The sequence below is a fragment of the Girardinichthys multiradiatus genome, chromosome 18 (assembly GCF_021462225.1).
Source record: "Girardinichthys multiradiatus isolate DD_20200921_A chromosome 18, DD_fGirMul_XY1, whole genome shotgun sequence".
Lineage (NCBI taxonomy): Eukaryota > Metazoa > Chordata > Actinopteri > Cyprinodontiformes > Goodeidae > Girardinichthys > Girardinichthys multiradiatus.
The window spans coordinates 30,601,843-30,623,279 of record NC_061810.1 but is presented as its reverse complement, the minus strand read 5'-3'; the positions used below and the strand labels follow the sequence as shown (position 1 = coordinate 30,623,279).

At 40.5% G+C, this 21,437-nt stretch overlaps 2 protein-coding genes across 2 annotated transcripts in view; one reads left to right on the top strand and one right to left on the bottom strand.

The window, feature by feature from the left end:
* The window catches only part of slc25a15a (solute carrier family 25 member 15a), an 86,156-nt gene that overhangs the window by 23,448 nt on the left and 41,271 nt on the right, over positions 1-21,437 (bottom strand). The gene's annotated exons all lie outside the window — the stretch shown is intronic.
* foxo1a (forkhead box O1 a) overlaps positions 1-21,437 on the top strand; it is a 48,210-nt gene that overhangs the window by 14,892 nt on the left and 11,881 nt on the right. The window lies entirely within an intron of this gene.

Sequence of the window (21,437 nt, the reverse complement as noted above, 5' to 3'; positions counted from 1 at the left end):
GCACCTCTGATGTTTTTGTATCACATTAAACCAGTGGCATGCATGGCACTGTTCAATATGTTTGTATACATGTTTTGTTCAGTGTTTGAATGCCTAAAATGGAGAGAAGTACATTGGGTATTATGTTGTGTTGCTAATAGTATTTAGCAGAACAATAGCTAGAAAATCCCACTGGTTTTCCAATCTCTAACAAGTATGTGTTCTACAGTCTGTTGTAGCCACAATTAAAGCCCTTTAAATAAAATATCCCTCAAAGGGAGGAATGATGAAGACCCTTCAGTTGGATAAAGGCAGTTAATAAGATCTCTTGTATGGTTTAACTCATTGTTTCTGTGGACGCAGAAAGCTATTTAATTGTGGAGTGTTTGGCCTATAAACCTCTAAAATATGGCTTAAAGTCAACTAGAAACTACAACTGAAGGTGTCATGATCCTGAGTAAGCACAAAGCCAGTTGAACTTTGTCACAACTCTAAGAATGTTAGTTTCCTTGAATGTGTATTAGAGAGCTAGATAGAACAGCAATCCTCTTGTTTCAGCTGGTTAAAACGCACACACAAACACATGCACGCAGACACACAGACACGCACACACCTTATCCCTCTGAAGCTGTTAAAGAGTCCAGCCTTGGCTTTGCCCCAAGACATGAGGGGCAGCTGTGTTTCTCAGGCAAAAAGAACTGAAGGAGCTCTCCTTACCCTCCTCCTCATTTCCTGCCTGTGCTACTTCCCTCTCCATTCCTGGTTTTTAGCCTCAGCATAAAGCGGGTCACACTTCATTTTTTTAAAGGTTACTAGACCCTCCCCTCCCTTCTTGTTCCTCTGTATTCGTCCGCCCATGCCATCGTCAAACCTTCAGCTACACCAAGGGCTTCCATTCCTTGTACAAAAACAAAGAGGTAAAGATTAAGGGAAGGATAGTCCCAGAAAGCTCCCAAGTTCAGTCTGGGTGACACTTATGAGGAGTTGCATAACAAGACATTTACTGGAATCAGGGAGCCGCAGGCCAAAGTCTGGTGCCACTGGTTAGTCAGCGGAACTGTGAGGCACTGTGTTGGAGATATGTGGGACACTAGTCTTCTGTGTGTGTGTGTGTGTGTGTGTGTGTGTGTGTGCATGTGTAAAGGTGGGTGTATGTATGTGCACACATAACCTGGGCCTCATAATTAAAGCCCTTCTGCTGGCAGATGCACAATCACGATGGCAGACAGACAGGCAGACACAGGGAACATTCCAGCACATGCTTTTATATCCTTGTCTTTACTGCAGAGGAATACTCTGTTTCTTTTTTTCTTCCCACCTGATTTCAATGTAGCCACTTTTTTATAGCTGTCTTTTCTCTTCACTTACAGAATCGGGGCACACATGGGGTGTTAAACGATGTAGGTTTACACATAGAAACTGACTTTTGAGAACCATCGGATTGGATGGAAAATATCTGTAAACATATATATTTTTTAAATCTTGCAACAGATACTCAGTTGAACTTTGGCTGGGCCATACTAACACATAAATATGCTTTGACCGAAACCATTATGCCCACACTGGGCCTTACATGGGCTGTGGCAATCTGTAAACAGGACTTCTTATGGCTTATTTTCAACAATGGCTTCTTCTCCCACCTGAGCTTTGGATCTCTCCATCTTCTCAGGAGTTACATAGGCCTTCTTCTAAGTGTTCACCTTCAGTTTTGGTGCACTGCTATGTCTGGGTGGGTTTGCATGTGTGCCATACTAATTTGATTGTTGGATGATGGATTGAACAATGCGCAATTGGAGCTTTGGACATTGCTTTGATTTTGCTTGTAGCTTCTCTAGAAATATACAGGGGTTGGACAATGAAACTGAAACACCTGTCATTTTAGTGTGGGAGGTTTCATGGCTAAATTGGACCAGCCTGGTAGCCAGTCTTCATTGATTGCACATTGCACCAGTAAGAGCAGAGTGTGAAGGTTCAACTAGCAGGGTAAGAGCACAGTTTTGCTCAAAATATTGAAATGCACACAACATTATGGGTGACATACCAGAGTTTAAAAGAGGACAAATTGTTGGTGCACGTCTTGCTGGCGCATCTGTGACCAAGACAGCAAGTCTTTGTGATGTATCAAGAGCCACGGTATCCATGGTAATGTCAGCATACCACCAAGAAGGACGAACCACACCCAACAGGATTAACTGTGGACCCAAGAGGAAGCTGTCTGAAAGGGATGTTCGGGTGCTAACCCGGATTGTATCCAAAAAACATAAAACCACGGCTGCCCAAATCACGGCAGAATTAAATGTGCACCTCATCTCTCCTGTTTCCACCAGAACTGTCCGTCGGGAGCTTCACAGGGTCAAAATACACGGCTGGGCTGCTATAGCCAAACCTTTGGTCACTCGTGCCAATGCCAAACGTCGGTTTCAATGGTGCAAGGAGCACAAATCTTGGGCTGTGGACAATGTGAAACATGTATTGTTCTCTGATGAGTCCACCTTTACTGTTTTCCCCACATTCGGGAGAGTTACGGTGTGGAGAAGCCCCAAAGAAGCGTACCATCCAGACTGTTGCATGCCCAGAGTGAAGCATGCTTCACTCTGGGCATGCAACAGTCTGGGTGGGAGTGGATCAGTGATGGCTTGGGCTGCCATATCATGGCATTCCCTTGGCCCAATACTTGTGCTAGATGGGCGCGTCACTGTCAAGTACTACCGAAACATTCTTGAGGACCATGTTCATCCAATGGTTCAAACATTGTATCCTGAAGGCGGTGCCGTGTATCAGGATGACAATGCACCAATACACACAGCAAGACTAGTAAAAAATTGGTTTGATGAACATGAAAGTTAAGTTGAACATCTCCCATGGCCTGCATAGTCACCAGATCTAAATATTATTGAGCCACTTTGGGGTGTTTTGGAGGAGCGAGTCAGTAACCGTTTTCCTCCACCAGTATCACGTATTGACCTGGCCACTATCCTGCAAGAAGAATGGCTTAAAATCCCTCTGACCACTGTGCAGGACTTGTATATGTCATTCCCAAGACGAATTGACGCTGTATTGACCACAAAAGGAGGCCCTACACCATACTATAAATTATCGTGGTCTAAAACCAGGTGTTTCAGTTTCATTGTCCAACCCCTGTATATCTGACCAAAATGGTGTTGTTCACATAAATCTGAAGGTGTTCAAGTTTGTGATGGTAACATGACAAAAGTGTGAAAAAGTTTAAGTGGGGTGAATACTGCAAAGCATTGTATTGGTCTTTTTTGGATTGTCTTTGCTTATTGGGATTATTTAGATAATTGTATGGCATTTTTAATTAATAATTTTTTTATTTATCTATTTAAGTTAACTGTTATTTCTAAGGCTAGAAAAGAAGTTCATAATTTGTCATGTTGAAGAAGAGTCAAGAGGTAAATGTGTCCAATAAAATCAGGTAATTAAATCATCCATGTATCATGTTCACATGATCAGTTTTTTATATGTTCCTTTAAGCACAAGTTGATCCACTTGTTTTGATGTAACGTTGTGACGTAACTGTGCTGGTCCACGCTGATCCGATGGAGCAACAGCATGACATTAGCAGCCCCACAGACGATTTCACGTCATCTTTTCCCTTCTATCCTGCACCAGATTTGTTTACCTCAGTTCAGGAACTACTATTACTCTCGGCAGTCTTTCATTCCTTTTTTGCCAAGAAGGGTTTTAGGGGATTTAATCAAACTTCAGCACATTGAGTCAGTAAACAGGCAGAAAAGCAGGGCAGAGTAATGGTGCAGCGCAGCTATCAAATGATGTTTGCATGTTTTTTGTCTGAGTGTGGGACACGTGTTTATTTATGGATGCAGCCATTCTGATGCTATGACATCACTTTAACTTCAACTGAATGTTTCTAATTTATCTCCTGACTTCTTTTTAGCTGTCCCATCTCGTTTGGTGCATATTTTCTGAAAATAAATCTTTCTTTTTATTATATTTTTTTTGCTGTAGAACTCTCATTTTCTATTTTTTATAGATTAATTTAAAGCTTTTTTTACACCAGAATTTAAGTTTTAAAGGTCTTTAGGGCTTGGAGATTTTTCAAATTTGTCACATCAAAACCACAAACTTCAATGTATGATATTACGAATTTATGTTCTAGACCACTTCTCAGTAGCAAATAATTGTGTGGAAGGAAAAGGACAAGGTTTTCAGTGTTTCCAAAAAATATCTGAAAAGTGTGGCACCCTCACCTATGTGCATGAAGTTTGAGTCATGGCTGGAAGAACGAGATCCTGGATACAAGTGTCTGATATTAGCTTCCTCTGCAGGGTGGAGTTAGAGAAAGAGGGTGAGGAGCTCGGCCTTCTGAAGGAGCTCCGAGTAGAGCCACTGCTCCTACACATCGAGAGGAGTCAGTTGAGGTGGCTCTGGCATCTGTTTCGGATGCCTCCTTGACTCCTCCCCCGGGAGACAGTGTGAGCACACAATAACCACATGGTGGTGGAAGCATCATGCTGCGGGGATGCCTTTTGGTCAGTTGATGTGATCCTGGTGGAAAACCTGCTAAAGGTTATAGAATTGAGGCTGAGGCAGATGTTCACCTTCCAACAAAACTACAACCCTAAAAATACATTCAGAACTACAAAGTTCTGAGTTAGAGCTGTACATGATTTTTAAACTATCCACAATAGTTTGTTCAGGTATTAGGCTCCCAATATTGGGCTTTATTGTACAATTCAATTCAGTTGAGTTTTGTTATATACTGTTGATGTATAGCAAATGTCGTCTCAAGGCACTTTAAAAGAAAAAGAGATACAATTTATAAAGAGAAATATATATAGTCAATTCAATCCAATCATAGAGACAAATTTAATGTCAGTTACATATATTCCAATTCAATCCTATTAATTAATGCACCAGAGTTCAGTTTATAATACAAATTAGTTTTTTATCTAAGGAAACCCAGCTGATTGCACTGAGTCACTGACTTTGCAGCAATCCCTCCATCTAACAGGCCATGTAGCTTTGTGTAAAATGTAAAATAGAAAATAAATGTGTTTATCTTCAATTTAACCATAAAACTATCAGATTATTTATACAGTATGTACTTTTTATAGAGCTTGAAACATTTTATTCTAAGGGTCATGTAAGTTTTGAGGCAGTTTTTTGTGTGTGTGAGGATAAATATGGCTCTATTGCTGACCCCTGGTCTGTCAGATAAAACCCAATAAAATATCTTAAAGTTTGTGGTTGTAACATTAATTAGTCAGTCAGTCAGTCAGTCAATTACAGTCAGTTACAGTCAATGTTACTGACTGTAACATTAATTAATACATGTGAAAATCTTAAAGGGTGTAAATCATTTTGCAGCACACAGCATTAAACCACAAGACAACTTCTCTAAAAGTAGGCCAAACATAGTCAATCAGAGTAGTTTCTGCTTATCCTGCATGTGTTCTGAGCTGTGGAGTAATTGCTAGTTTTTTTTACTTTATTTAGCAAAATATCAGATGCTGCTGCTGGCATATTAACACTTACTGAATCTTCATCTAACAGGAATGAACTGTGGAAAATCCCTTAATGTGGCCTCAACATCTTCAAACAAATCAGGTGGAATGTGTACATGGGTGATTCCACCCACCTCAGACGCTGCCTGGCTGGGAGCAGCCATGCAACACTCCTGCCAGTGTTTTGTTTTGTCAGTCCCTTTTCCTGGCTGCAGCCCAGAGGACAGATCATTCAGTACCCTGACCGTCCCCTAACTTCACAGTGAGTGTAAGGGCTATATGTAGAGTTAAAAACAAAGAGCTATGTCTTCATTCAACAAGAGAGTAAAGGGTCAGCAAAGCTAGGAGCTTGACATTAAGAGTGAAAATATGGAGTAGAGATCAGGTAAGGTTGTGAGGGAGATAGTCATTTGGGATGAGTCACAATATTTTGTTTTTCTCAGTGTGGGTTTGGTAATAGCGGGACAGGAACATGTGATGCTTTGTTTTGGTCGGGGGTTTGCCCAGGTTTGGCACAGAGCATGCTTTTACCCTGCGTGCTGTCACAGTTTCTCATCTTTCACACAAGCTGGAGAAAACAAAACCAAAAAATCTCCTGATTCTTTTTGCAGGAAGACCTCGGCATTGTTTAATGGTGCGAGAAGAGGAACTGTTAACGTTTTAACCTTAAAATGAGAAATGAAAGTCGCCAGTACTTCTTCACATGTGAAAATCCGGTTCAGCAGATTTCTGAACTAAACTGCAGACTCACGGGGAGTGCAACACTTTAAGGGGACTGCTCGCCCCCGGCCCCAAACCACAGGCATTACCAAAACCCACATTGTTGTGCAATTTCTGCCCTAAAGCAATTATACACGGTGACTGTCCGGCTGGCCTGGCATTATCACACCATCACACATTCATTCGACCCTCTCTGCCACACTCATCAATGCGCAACAGTGGAAATTTAAATCCACAATTAATTCTGAGTGCAATTAAGAGCATAGTTTTAAGAAAGATCTCTTGATGTCCACTGTGTTTCCTCTGGAAGGCCTCCTCTGACATTTGCAGAGGGAGTAGTGCCATTCAGGCTGATTTTTTGTGCAGCCACGTTTAGACTCATTTGTTTCCTAATGATTCATTCCAATTCTAGCTGCAAGTAATTGACGCAAGCGATCAAAATTAATCATCCACTTAACCTAAAAAAAACCGTCTACACTTACCTAAGTAAATATGAAGTGATATTTTTAGATGACAGCCGTAATGTGAGAAAGGTCAGGTGATGTTATGTGCCATATGAGTCAGATAAAAAGGTTTCTATTCAGCCTTTTTTTGCTTCCTTAACTATGCAGTATTACTTTAAATGATATGTGAACCAGCACTTGGCTGTTATTAAATCCATATACAGTGTTTTTCTCTTTTCCCCTTTGAACGTTTCAGCATTTTCTCACATTACTATCACAAACTCCAATGCACTTTATTCAGATTTTACACGATAGATTAGTGCATAATTATTATAATATTGATGGAAAATGACAGATAATTAAGAAAAAAAAAAATTTACTAAAAAACCTCATTCATTTGTATTCAACCCCTACTTTGTAAAACCATCTGTTAACTGTTGTATATCTTGACTAGCTTGAACATCTGCAGATTGAGATTTTTGCCTGTTCTTTGCAAAATGCCTTAACCTCAGTCAGACAGGATGTAGAACATCAATCAGCATCAATTTTCAGAAGTTTGTTAATCACCTATTTATGTTAGTCAGTTGTGTGGCAGCAGTCCAGGCCTATCCTGTCCTGCATGGGTTTAAGAATCACAGATCTAAATCATTCTAATGTAGATCTGTCTCTATATTTAGGATGGTTGTCCTGCTGAAAGGCAAATTGGTCTTTTCAGCCTTTAAGATATTTACTTCCAGGACTGCCCTATAGCTCCATCCGTTTTTCCCATTAATACTGACCGGGTTCCCTGTCCCTGCCAGAGAAAAGCATCTGCACTACATGATGCTGCCAACATCAGGTTTCATGTTATAATGATGTTTCTAGAGTGATCTGCAGGGTTTCCTCCACAAAAAGCATTTGTGCATGTAGGACAAAGTTTTCCGTTTTGGTCTTCTCTGACCACAAAACCATTTTCACATGGTTGCTGTTTCCCTTTCATGGATTCTGGCAAACTGCAAAATTAACATATTGTAATGAAAATACGGTGAATTAATAAGACGCTGATGATTACCATAAATGGAAACAGTGTTCCCTCGCCCGGACATGGGCCCCACTCTGGAGCCAGGCCTGGAGGTGGGGCACGCTAGTGAGCACCCATGTAGCCCGGCCGGGCACAGCCTCAGGAGGAAAGTGGGTCCCCCTTCCGATGGGCTCACCCCCCGTGGGAGGGGCCAAAGGGGTCGGGTGCAATGTAATATGGGTGGCGGCCGAAGGCGGAGAACTTGGCGGTTCTTATCCTCGGCTGCAGAAGCTGGCTCTTGGGACATAGAATGTCACCTCTCAGGCTCCTGCCTGAGTTGGTGTGCGAGGTAGAGAGGCTAGAAATAGTCGGGCTCACCTTGACGCACAGCTCTGGCTCTGGAACCAGTCTCCTTGAGAGGGGTTGGACACTTCCACTCTGGAGTTGCCCTTGGTGATAGGCGCCAAGCTGGGGTGGGTATACTTGTTGCCCCACATCTGTACATTGGGGTTCCCCCCGGTGAACGAGAGGGTAGCCTCCCTCTGCCTACAGGTGGGGGGACGGGTTCTGACTATTGTTTGTGCTTATGTACCAAACAGCAGTTCAGATTACCCACCCTTTTTGGAGCCCTTGGAAGGGGTGTTGGAGAGCGCCCCTCCGGGGGACTCCTTTGTTCTGCCTCCGGGAGAGCTGAGCTTCAAACACATTCCGGGGGAGGTCGGGGACATTGCCGAGGCGGCTTACCGGAGCTGTGGTCGCAAGGTTGTCACGACGGGAAGGAGGGATGGAGGTTAGGCTTAAGACAGAATTTCTAGGCGCAGCCAAGATGTTGAGGGGATCCCTTTTGGTGGCCTTAGGATAGTGTCTCTGCTTTTTGCGGATTATGTGGTCCTATTGGCTTCATCAGCTTGTGATCTACAGCTCTCACTGGAGCAGTTCACAGCCGAGTGTGAAGCGGCCGGGATGAGAATCAGTGCCTCCAAGTCCGGGGCCATGGTCTTGAGCTGGAAAGGGTAGAGTGCCTTCTCAGGGGGGAGGTCCTGCCTCAAGTGGAGGAGTTGAAGTATCTTGGGGTCTTGTTCACGAATGAGGGAAAAATGGAAAGGGAGATCGATAGTACCGGTCCGCTGTACCGGTCTGTCGTGGTGAAGAGAGAGCTGAGTCAAAAAACGAAGCTCTCGATTTACCGCTTTGGGTCGTGACCGAAAGAACGAGATCACGGATACAAGCAGCCAAAATCAATTTCCTCCGCAGGGTGTGTGGGCTTTCCCTTATAAATAGGGTGAAGCTCAGTCATTTGGGAGGGACTCAGAGTAGAGCCACTGCTTCTCCACGTCGAGAGGAGCCAGTTGAGGTGGCTCGGGCATCTGGTTCGGATGCCTCCTGGACGCCTCCCTGGTGAGGTGTTCCGGGGACATGTCCTACTGGGAGGAGGCCCAGAGGAAGACCCAGGACACCCTAAGTTTTATCATCATGATTTACACATTTCACAATTCAGTTTAAATTTCATCATCAGTTAATTTCTCTCCATTGATTGCTAGGAGTGCATTTGTTCTATATATTTATTTTGTTTATCTTTTGCAACAACCAATCACAGCTCTTAGAAGACAGTGTCACACCTAGCAACAGGGTCGACCAGGTCTTTGTAGGTTAGCAGTTGTGCCATACTCTTCCCATTTTCTGATGACAGTGCTCTGTGAGATTTTTAAAGCATGGGATATTGCTTCATAACCTTAACCTGTTTCTCTATTCTGTAAGATGTGCAAAACTTGTAATTTCTGGTTGCATTTGATTTTATTTAGGGGTATCAGAATAAAGGGGACCAGGTCTTTGTAGGTTAGCAGTTGTGCCATACTCTTCCCATTTTCTGATGACAGTGCTCTGTGAGATTTTTAAAGCATGGGATATTGCTTCATAACCTTAACCTGTTTCTCTATTCTGTAAGATGTGCAAAACTTGTAATTTCTGGTTGCATTTGATTTTATTTAGGGGTATCAGAATAAAGGGGACTGAATAGAATGCACACCATACTTTCTTATTTGTAAAAATATTGAAAACAATATATCATATTCCTTCCACTTCATAATTAGACACTATTTTGAGTTGGCTATTACATGAATGTAGCTGTAATATGACAAAATTTAACGTTTCATGGGTGCGAATACATATGTAAGGTGCTGTATTTCTTTGTTTTTATCTTTCGAAATAGACTCTGAACAGCAGAAGAAAGAAGGAGAAAAGTGACTTAAAGCCCCCCAGTCTGAGTCTATCAGGTTATTTTCAACCCCTGTGTTTTCATCAGCTCACGGGTGCAATATCAATGTCTTTTCTAGAATTTATTATTGCTCCGCCTGCTCATCTTTCTTTTTGAGGATGCAAGTTTCAAACCCCTTGCTGACAGGAAGCGGGCTCTTTTGAAAACAGCTTAAGGTATGCGGCATGAGCGCAGTGATGTCATGTGCAGAGGAAGCAACAGGGAGCATGATGCCAGATTCAGTGTCTTCTTCCTCTTCCAGTATTTCCTTCATTTTTCAACATCCTTCCTTTGAACTCTACTCAGAGCAGGAAGTGAATCACTCTTGCTGATTAAATTCTCACACTAAATCGTCACGTTAAAATATTCTACTTCACACGTAATAATTCTCTGAATAAAAGCATATGGACTTCAGTTAAATAAAATAAATGAAAGGAGGATTGCACTGCTATGAAAATTTGGGCCAATTTTAATATTCTATATTAATATTGCTTTTATGGCCAATACCCAATTTTTTCTGGATATTAGCTATATATATTATATATATTTCCCTACCCTTTTGACATTGTAAAATAAGACCACACGTCTGACATTACTTCCCTGCTTCAGTTAAACACCCCACAATCTTGCGTTGCATCACTATCACTGTCACATGCTGAAACAAATAACACATGGCCAACCCCCTCCAGAAACCCATACACAAACATCAACAAGATGGAAATAAACATTGGTTATTAATTTTTGGCCCAGTTTTACATATTGTACTAATGCCAATATGTTAAAAATGTAAAAAAACAGCCTAAAACTATTTCAAGCTTCCTGCCAGAATTGGTGCTAATTTATATTTGACAAAGGCCTCATTGACCAGTAACTATCTTTTGTCCAGCCATATGTAATGGGGAGCCTATTGCACTCCCAAAGGCTGACCCAAGACTTTGTTGAATCAAGCATTTACAATAACACAACTATGGGGTATCCCTAGGTTTGCCAGTCTAAACAAGGGTTGCAAGCTAATGACTATCTTATAGATATAAATACGTCCACAACAAAAAAACCCTCAGGATGCAGTTTGTATGGACCACAGCTTTTAGCAGTAGTCCATACAAACTGCATCTTTATCCAGGGAGAGCAGGCTGCAGCCCAGCCCAGGGGCTGTGCTGATCACAGGCAAAAAATATCCCCACTCCACAGACACAGCTCTGTGCATTTTACAGACTCACATTATGTGGCACATAGCAACAACACATGCACATATTTTACCATGGCAAGCTTAGCCAGCACAACCCAGTCCCTGTCTATACACATGAGCTGCATGCTGCTCCAGTCTGAGTCAGATAATTAACAAGCACAAGAGAGAGCCCAACATGTGAACAGAGAGTTCACATTGCTGCTGAGACATTGCTTACAAAGAATTTGTCAGTAACAATACTCTCAAAAATATCATAAATGCAACAAAAAGCATTTTTGCAGCTATTAAACAATGTCAAATGTTTTTTGTGATCTTGTATTACTGAAGGTGGAGTTTAGATTAAGAATTAAAATTATTCATGTTGTGAACAACAATGTTACTTGTAACATCTTATATTATATTATATCAATGTGATTGCATTTAGAAAAAAATCATAAATGGAAATGATTGAACTGTTTGTATCCATCAAACAGATATGTAGCGATGAAGTTGCATCTTGCAAAAAATTAATTACGTATTTCAACGACAAGAAAACCTGTTAGAAGCTGGAGAAGCAGAAGTTGTCCTGCTGGACAACGACCACTGCCATGCCGCCTCAGCCAAGTTTTCTTTTGAATATATTTCCAGTCTGTCAAACTCAAAAGAACAAACATGACTTATTATTGTTTGTTTTGAATCCTAGTGGGGTCAAGTCTTGAGTAAAGAATGGTTTCAGGGATGTACAGTAATGCCTGATCCATTGTAACCCCTCCATGAAAAGGCCTACCTGGACCATGCACCACTCTTTCCTTTTTCCTCTTGTTTTCCCCGGTCAGACTGGAGTTTTGATTAGGAAGTTATGGCTCATGAACCCACTGTTTTCTCCAGCTGGTCCCCCTGGCTCTGCACCTAGCAGGGTCTCATTTTGTCATGTTTTACAAGTAAACCAGAGGCATTGGTGGGATCAGTATCAGGACCAGCCAGCTCTTCCTGTGTGGACACAATGAAGCAGGAAGTTCGCTAATAGCCAATCTGCGCCTTGTATGACACTGCAGCAGTCACAGCGATGATAGATCGAGTATTGCCAGTAGCCATGCCGATCTTCATCATTTGCAAAAACTACTTGCAAGTTATCTGCAGAGTGTGTGTGAATAATCACTTCTCATCCTTATCAGTCAGTGTCCTCTGTGGCTTCCAAGTTTAGTTGACTGTGTGTAGGCTTGAGGAGAAAGGGAGTTCGGTTGCTCTGAGATTGCTTAGAGAGGATTGTGAGAAGGTAATCCTGCCAAGAGTGCAGTTGGTAAATACATTTGCAGACAGATTTGCTTCTGCATGACTTGTATTTTCTGTCTTTCCATCTGTTCTTTACAATGGTCATATATCTCACCATCTGCTAATGGCTGTTGTAAAGAAGTACTTTCCTGGAAGTCATTGACTACTATTTAGGCTAATAGAACTGTAAAGTCAATTTGAGAGACTGCACAGTGTTTCTATTATTTTTGCACTTATACAGTGCCGGATAGAAATTTAAATTCATTCATCACTGACTTGTCTTTTTAGGTTTTGGGTTTTTAACAATGCTATTCATTTTCCAAAGTGGAATGATGATACAACAAACATAGGACTGAGATGACAATTTCAGTTAGTTCCAGATTTTCACTAATCCACTCAGATTCAACATTATATACAGACTCAAATATATATACATACACCCACTAAAATTTAGATACATTTTCCTTGGCAAGTTGCAGAGAAACCACTGTCTTTTTGTAGCCAGCTGCATACTTCTGGCAACATTTTGACTGGATATTTAACTGCTTTTCTTTTTAGAAATGGCAGAGCTAATTTAAACTGGTTGGTTTCCTGCCACCGAACCAGCTTTTAGGCATAGTCTAAATTTTAATGCTGACTTGATTTATCCCTTCCAAAACTAGTTTTAAATCTTTGTCTATTTGGATCACCCAACCGTGTCAAAGCTTTACTCATCTGACCCAAATTGTCCTCTCAGATGAAAGGCTATTGGTCGAGATATTAAAGAACAACCCAGTAAATACAAATCTGTCACAAATTGGGAGTTGCTAGAACCAGCGTTACCTTTTACAGCAGAGCCAGTTTAACATCAAAAGAGACCTTCAAACACATCTGAAATGTGCAGCTGCCCACATAGAGATCCCAAATGCTTTTTGGAATGTGATATGGTCAGTCAAGACAAAATCAGCCATTTAGCCACAACGACAAGACATGTACTTGGAGGAGTCAAGGTCAGGCTCTCAAACCCATGACAGGTTTACCAACACTCAAGCATGACGGAGGCAGCATCATGCTGTGGGATTGACTTGCTATCGGTGTTACTGGTGCTTTGCACAAGTTGGACAACTTTTCTCATCAGAGTGATCAAATATTAGAAATTTTCCCAGACCTTGTTAATGGCTAGACGAGGCATGTTTTCTCTATGAAAGTTGCTAAGGGACTATTAGCTGTGGTATATGTATATACTAAAGCCTGTCTGTATAATTTTGAACCGTTTTGGATTTGAGAAAATCCAATCATTTCAAACTGTAAACCAGTTGTTTTTATCAAGTGCAGTTGCTTGTAGCAAAACTCAAAAACCCATTAAAAAATAATTCAAATAAATCTGTAAAAGCCCAAAATAATTTAGGACATTAATACCAATGGCATTTAAACCTCTGATTGGAACTTGTAGTCAACAGAAGTGAGAAAGAAACCTTTTTCAAAGCAGCAGGAGCATTCAGTCAGGTGCAGCAAGTAGTGATCTTTAACGAAGGAGCCTGAAAGAGCAACTGAAAATGATAAGGGTGTTAGGCTTTGAGCAACAGAGGAACCCAGAATGCAGACTAGCAGGCAGCATTACGGTAAGTGCAAAAGGATTTAATTAACAAAAAACTCACTCATAGAAGAGGCAGGGACTAAACAATAAACGGGCAGGCAAGACAGGCTTGGCATGATCCCTAAAAAAAAAAAAACTAGACATGAGCATGATCCAGTAAACAAGACTTGAGCATGATTAGAAAATGTTTCTGCAAGGAATAAACAGAACAGGTGTGTATATATGGAGTGTGAATCAGGTGAAGCAAGACAGATTAACTAGGTGCAGCTGAACCGAATAAACTTAATTGACAGGAAAGAACAAACGTGACTGGAGCAAAACAGGAATTCAAGAATACAAAGTAATAGAAACATAACTAGAAAAACATTAAACGAAAGCATAACCAGATCGAAAAAGTTGACAACACATGAACTAGAAGACAAAAACTAAAGCATGACTTGGAAAATAATAAACAGAAACATGATTGAAAACCTTAACTGTGAAACAGACCAACAAAACCCCAATACACCCACAAATCATAATAAAGGGATGGATGAGCAGAGAGGAGGTAGGATGGAGAAGACAGAAACAGTCTATTTTTGGTTACCCATATCCTAGGGTCAATTTCCATTTTTATTCCAAAAACCTTTTTTTCTAAAGGAAATTGTGGCAAAACAAGCTTTGCTAACAGTGACACATTTATGCTCTGTTCACCAGACAGACCTGGGGCGCTCTACTTTTGCTGCCTGCTGCTACGCAACATTAATGACAACAATCATTTCCTTTTTTCAGACTGTACTTTTTTTGTTTTCAATCTGAGGATGTAAATAATAAAAAAAATAAGACCCAAGGCTGTACATTTCCTGTTCTTAGCCTTTCATTTCCACTGCCTTTTTTATAATCATCGCCATATTGACTTTGGTAAACAGGCCAGTGATTACCAGTGGACAGTTCAATATTGGTGCTGATGATAACCTATTAAACTGCAAACACATGAAGTCATTGCTGTGTGTTGAGATTGGTTTGTAAGTGAGGTAATGGTATTGTGCATTATTTCACTTTTTGAAACTCCATTTGAGAGAGAGAGAAATAAATTGGATTTACATTAAACCATTTTGTAGAATGTCCTTTGGCAACTTTTAGTTCAGTTTAAGCAATGAACTGAATTATTACTGGGTGATATACTATATATTTATTTATGATGTTAATTTCTTTGAAGGATTCCCCCAATATAAAAATGGAAGTCATTATATTTTGATTAAGATTTATTATATTTGGTTACAAGATATTTTCACAGCGAACCTTTTAATGGTTGAAGCAGTAGCATGTAGTTTGGATGTGTATTGAGTTCTAGATTAGATAAATGAAGACCTAATGTGGTTCTCTATATTTTGTTCCATTTACTACAACCGCCATGTTCTAACATTCAGCCTCATTAAGGCAAACTACACCACTCTAGTAAAAATGTCTGATTCTTTATGAAGTTTTAAAACTTTCTTTGTATGTTAAAGCTCTGCAGTGTGAAGTTGGACAAAGAAGAAAAATATTCTGTCCCTTAGAAGCTTTTTTCTACGCTGTATTTAGGAAAACCTCAGCAAAACACATGGTCATTATACCTGCCTAATAGATAGTTTGGGACACCTAAGGACTGGACTCTAATAATCATCACAATGTACAAATGGGTAGCTATTATATTCATTCAAGTGTAAAACATTTATGGTTTGCATGCCAATGTTATAATTAGCCTGTTGTACTAATTATAGTCCCAATTATGCTTAAGATTATTATTCATTGCGCTATTTAAAAACAAATATCAGTCGCTTAAAATTAGAAATGCACCAATCAGAAATTGGTGCAAGATTTCTGCTCTCCTGTTTTTCATCTGCCATTCCAATTTTAGGTAATTATCTTTCAGAGTTACAACACAACCAAACACAGGAAAATATTTTTTCCAGTCTTCCTGCTTTAGAAGATAATACTTATTTTTGGAGCTCAAGGAGTTAGGGTTAGGGTTACAATGATCTCCAGAGGACCCAGAGGACTCCCCGGACCCAGCCTTCTTTATTAACTTCTTGAGCTTTTTAAGTCCCTTGTTCTGGTGCTGCTACCCCAGCAGATGATGGCATAAAAGATCACACTCTCCACAACAGACTTATAGAAGATATGCAGCATCTTGCTGGATACAATGAAGGACCCAAGCTTTCTCAAGAAGTACAGTCTGCTCTGTCCCTTCTTGTAGATGGCTTCACAGTTGCATCTCCACTGCAGTCTGTTGTCCAGGTGAACACCAAGGTATTTATACTCCTCCACCACCCTTACTTCTCCCATGATGGAAATAGTGTTTGACTTATTCATGTTCCTCTTAAAATCCATCATTTCCTTTGTTTTATTCTCGTTCAAGACAAGATGATTGTTTCCACACCATGCCACAAAGCGGTCCACCAGCTCCCTGTACTCAGCTTCTTGTCCATCTCTGATACATCCTACAAATGCAGAATCATCTGACTATTTCTGCAGATGACAGGACAGTACTCTTATACCGGAGGTCGGAATAACCCCAGGACACCCACACTTACAGTCTGAGATCCTTTAAAGAATCCAAAACACAACAAAACAATCATACGAGCTAAAAGTAATTAGTTTGTTAGGAGTTTGTTTCTTGAGCAAACACTTAAGCAATGAGTTTTAAAATGCCCCTTTCTACAACCAGTAGATTGAAACTATGCATTGAAGTCAAGTGTGTTTGTATTTATTACATAGATGTCACACTGTGTGAGAGAGAGGAGCCAGGGTTCTACTATTGTTGAAAAACAAAGACTGAATAGTTTTAGGATCAACATTTTTAAACTGGCTAAAGTGTTGTCTAGTTATTAGCATTACTAACGCAGCAGTCTCTCTATGTGTATTGAAAAGAGAAAGTACACCCTTACCTTTACTCTTAGATTTCCAAAAAGTTCCCTACGTTTTTTATGTTCAGGATGCTTCATGATAGACAGTGATTGACACCTCAAAACGATAAAACAGAACAACCTTTATGTACTTTTTTCAGCCTTCCTGTTATCGCATTAAAGTTTGGTTCTCTTACTCTCTAACTACCCAAATAAACCACAGACATGTCTTAACTGTTTACATATTTGCATTTTTTCTCAATTCATATGTAAATACCTTACATATACTGAAAATAACTAACTTTAAGTCTTCTTTAGTCAGTAACAGTGTCCACACTGAAGATTGTTGTCATCAGTGCAACCTGGTAGTCTTAGATACTGTGCAATGATCAGGTACAGTCATGGTGAAAATACTGTAACCAGACAAAACGTTTTAAACAGAATGGCACAAAAGGTGCAGGAGCAAAGCATAACTTGGGGAAAAAAAAAAACAGTTTTACAACAGTGAAAGTCATTGGCTACTTTGGCTAACATTATGAACCTGTTAAAGAACAAATATGTTCTTATTAGGAACAGCATCGCAATTTACTTTTCACCACCTTTTTTTGATATGTCTTAAAATCTATGATATCCATCTATAAAGCACCAACTCACAGCAAACATTTTCTCAAGACACTTTAAAAGACAAGCAGGTCAAATTGAATTATGTTGAGATCTGTCAAAAATTGTTTTTTTCAGTCCAATTCAATAAAATACTATCTAATCAAATACAGTTAGTCAAGTTTAGTTGGATCCAGTTTATAACATTATAGTCAGATTCAGTTGATCATACAGTACCAATTAGGAATAAGTCTACTAAAAAACCATCAGACTGCATGGAATCTTTACTTTGTTGGACTGCCTTATCCTAGGCAAGCACATGGAAATGATGTATGACTCGCTTTTAACATAAGGAAACTTCCATCAGAGCCAGGCTCAGGATGAGCTGCACTGGGGCAGATGTCAATAATGATTCATGTGAGTTTACAGAAGAGGTGACTGATAGCTCAGATTTGACCAGATGCTAGTGTTTTGTGCATTGTGGCATTTGATGCTCTGCACAGAAAAAAGCACTGAGCATAGAAACCTAATGCAACTCTTATCATTTGATGACCTTGTAATCTTTGTGAGACGTAGTTTGCTGTCACTTACCATCTCACCTGCACCAATGTGCGCAACCACATACTGTTGTTAGGACAGACATGCTGAGCCACTGTTAAACTAATGACAAGTTTGGATGTTTTCTGTCTCAACCGCACGGCTCTAAATGAGCCAGACTCAGCACAAACCTCCAGACATGACCAGACTGAAGCTTTACGGTTACTTACTTAGGTGGTTAGAAATGGTTCTCATGCCCTATATGTCAGCTATCATAGTCACAGACATTACACAGAAAATAGGTAGTTCCAATGCAAAAGCACACCTACTGTTAAGGCTGAGACACTTGCAGCAAAAGAGGAAAATGTCTTCTCAGGACAGCACCGTTTCTCTAATGACTTCAGTGGAAATAGTGCAGAGAAACCACAGTTTTCACTTTCATCTCTTTCATATCTCTGGGTAAATGTGTGCAAAGCTGCATCTGCTGGTGTGTGACATTGTACCTGCTCGCACGCTTTCACTCAGTGAGGAAGGGAGCACCGCTGCTCTTACCCATAACTGTATAGGCTTTGCAGCTGAGGTTTCACATGTGGCTTCAACTGATTCAAAGCAGCACAGCATGTAGGTGGTGTTGCACTTTCCTCTGGGGATTTTTTTCATTAGACAAGTTGACATTTGAGCAGTCCTGAGAGTGTCAGCACCCAGGTCACTGTGCCAACAGCTTTCTCTGGTGCATTGCAGCCAGTTCTCTTTAAGTACATGGCTCCACACTGGAAGAGAAGGTGGGGAGGAAGAGAAAAGCGAGTGAATAAGTAGAGGTAGAGATTACTGTGCCTTGCAGAAATACACCCCTTGCATCTTTCCTCATCTTCTTAAGTTACAACCACAACTTTAATGTATTTTATTTGAATATCTTGTGACAGCCTGACACGAAGTAACACATAACTGCAGACAGGTCAGTGAAAAGATGTTTAGAAGCTCCTTAGGTTATAAAATAATGTCCTAAGCTTGAACAGTGCACTGTTTAATTCATCGACTGAAAGTGGATAGAGTATGGCACAACTGCAAACCTACCTGCAAACTATGGCTGCCTACCTAAACTGACAGTGTGGCAAAGGAGTCTTATCAGAGAAGCAGCCAAGAGGCCTATTGTAACTATGGAGGATCTTCAGAGATCCACATCTCAGTTGGAAAAATTTGTTAACTGGAAAACCTTAAGTCAAGAACTCCACAAATCTGGCCTTTATAGAGAAGTGGCAAGAAGAAAGTCATTGGTGAAGGAGTGCCATAAGAAGTCAAGTTTCCAGTTTGAGGACACAGCAGGCATGTGGAGGAGTGTGATCTGGTCATATGAGACCAAAATTAAAAAACCAAATTTCATGCATACATAGCAGAACACCAACTGCACAATACGCTGAACACATCATCCCAACTGTGATACGTGGTGGTTGCATCATGCTGTTGGGATGCTTTTCTTTAGCAAGGACAGGCAAACTGGTCAGAGTTGATGAGATGATAGATTCATCTACAGACAGAGCAGTTCAGAAAGGAATACATTCAGTTGAGAATCTATGACCCAAAATTTGATGTTTTGACACCCTCCATTCAAACTCACTGAATGGAAGGGGGGGCAAGAAGAATAAACGTAAGTCCAAGGTGATGTACCAAACAGTGTAGCCTTTCACTACTTCTGCCAATTGGGCAGGTTAAGTTTGGACAGTGTGTGCTTTAAGTATCCAAGCCCACTCGGTTATACACAGCCCACTCTGTCTCCTTTTCTTCAACATCTACCACCCGGATAATCCCTTACTACAGCCGCTTGTTGGGTCATGATGCATCCACTCATGTAAATTACTTTCAGCCCCGCCTCGGCATAGTGAACATTACTTTCTTTTAATGCATGTGGTCTGACAACAGCCCTTAGTGCCTGTTGCTAAACATAAACTCCTTTGGCTGATGGAAGGGGGATTAAATTGAATTTGCGGTGTCCATTTGGCCCGAGGCCTCTGTGGCTTCACATTCCATGCCTTCTTTTCTGCTTACTGACCGCCATGTTTCCTGTGAGGCAGGAAGTCAGCTCTGTTTCCTGTCACAGTCCTCTTTCATGTGGTCACTTCCTTGTGTTTTGCCAGTATGCCTCTGTTGTATTGACTCAGAGAAGAGGAGGTGGTGCTCCTCACGGTGGGGTCTGGAACAACAGGGAGAGGTTTTATCTGCGGCTGTATAAGTGAGCTTTCACAAAGACAGTAATGTCAGCTTACTCCCTGCTTATTATGGCTGCGTATCTCAGTCCAAAATTACTTTTGGGTGTTTTGATTAAACATTTAGCCTTTTCTATTTTTTTTTTTATAAACTCTTCCTAATTTGTTTTATTTTTTGTATTACTACTTTTAGGACGTCCTCCAGCGACAGTAATCAAAGTTCAGAGAAATTGTGGGTTTTGTAACCTTGCACAGGAATGTTGATTGTGATGACTGCCTGGCTGGGAATCCTGCATTTACTGTTTCCTAAAAGATACTAGCACGTTGGCGGAGATTACAATTGAACTTTGCACACAGTGATTAGCTGGAATGTTTAGATTCCTGTGTACTGCAGCCAGAGATAAATCTGTTTCACAAAGCATCTCTGGTTCTAAAAGCAAGGCACTCTTTATTTCCTGCACAAAATGTTCTCAGACTTTTACAGTCCCCCTTAAAATTCATATTTAGTCACGTTGCAAACATAAATCTTTATGAATTTTATTGGAATTTCATGTGATAGGCTAACACAATATATTTTCAAATAAAAATCTAAAAGTGTGTCACCTCCCTTTATCCTGAAATTCAGTAAAACTACTTGCTTTCAAACCACAATTTTTTCCAAATGGAATAAAGTACAATGTGGATTGAAGGCACAACTGTGAGCTTACAAAGAAATGCTTGTCCCCCTAAACTGACAGGCTGGGTAAAAACAGCATTAAATAGAGAAGCAGCCAAGAGGCCCTCTTGAGGAGCTACCGAGATTCACAGCTCATTGTTAAAATTTGTTGACAGGACAACCATTAAATTTGCACTCCATAAATCTACTCTTTATACAAGAGTAGCAAAAAAAAAAAAACCAAAAGAAGTCAAGTATGCAGTTTGCCACAAGCCATGTAGGGGACGGATTAACATGTGGACAGAAAAACCTTATTTCTTCACATACAAGCAAAGGGCTTTTGCAGAAAACTAATGCTGCATAACACCCTTAAAACACTTTCCCCATGGTGAAACATGGTGGTGGCAGAATCATGCTGTGGACATGGTTTTCTTCAGCTGGAACAGGGAGGTTGGTCAGAGTTGATAGAAAGATGGATGGAGCTAAATACAAGGCAATCTTGAAAGAAAGCCTGTTAGAGGTTACAAAACTTGTTTGGAGTGGAGGTTCACTTTTGAGCAGGAAAACAATCCCATAAATGTACAGCCAATGCTACAATGGAACAGTTTAGATCACAGCAAATTCATGTGCTAGAATAGCCTAGTCAAAGTGCAGATGTGACTGAGCTTAAATTATT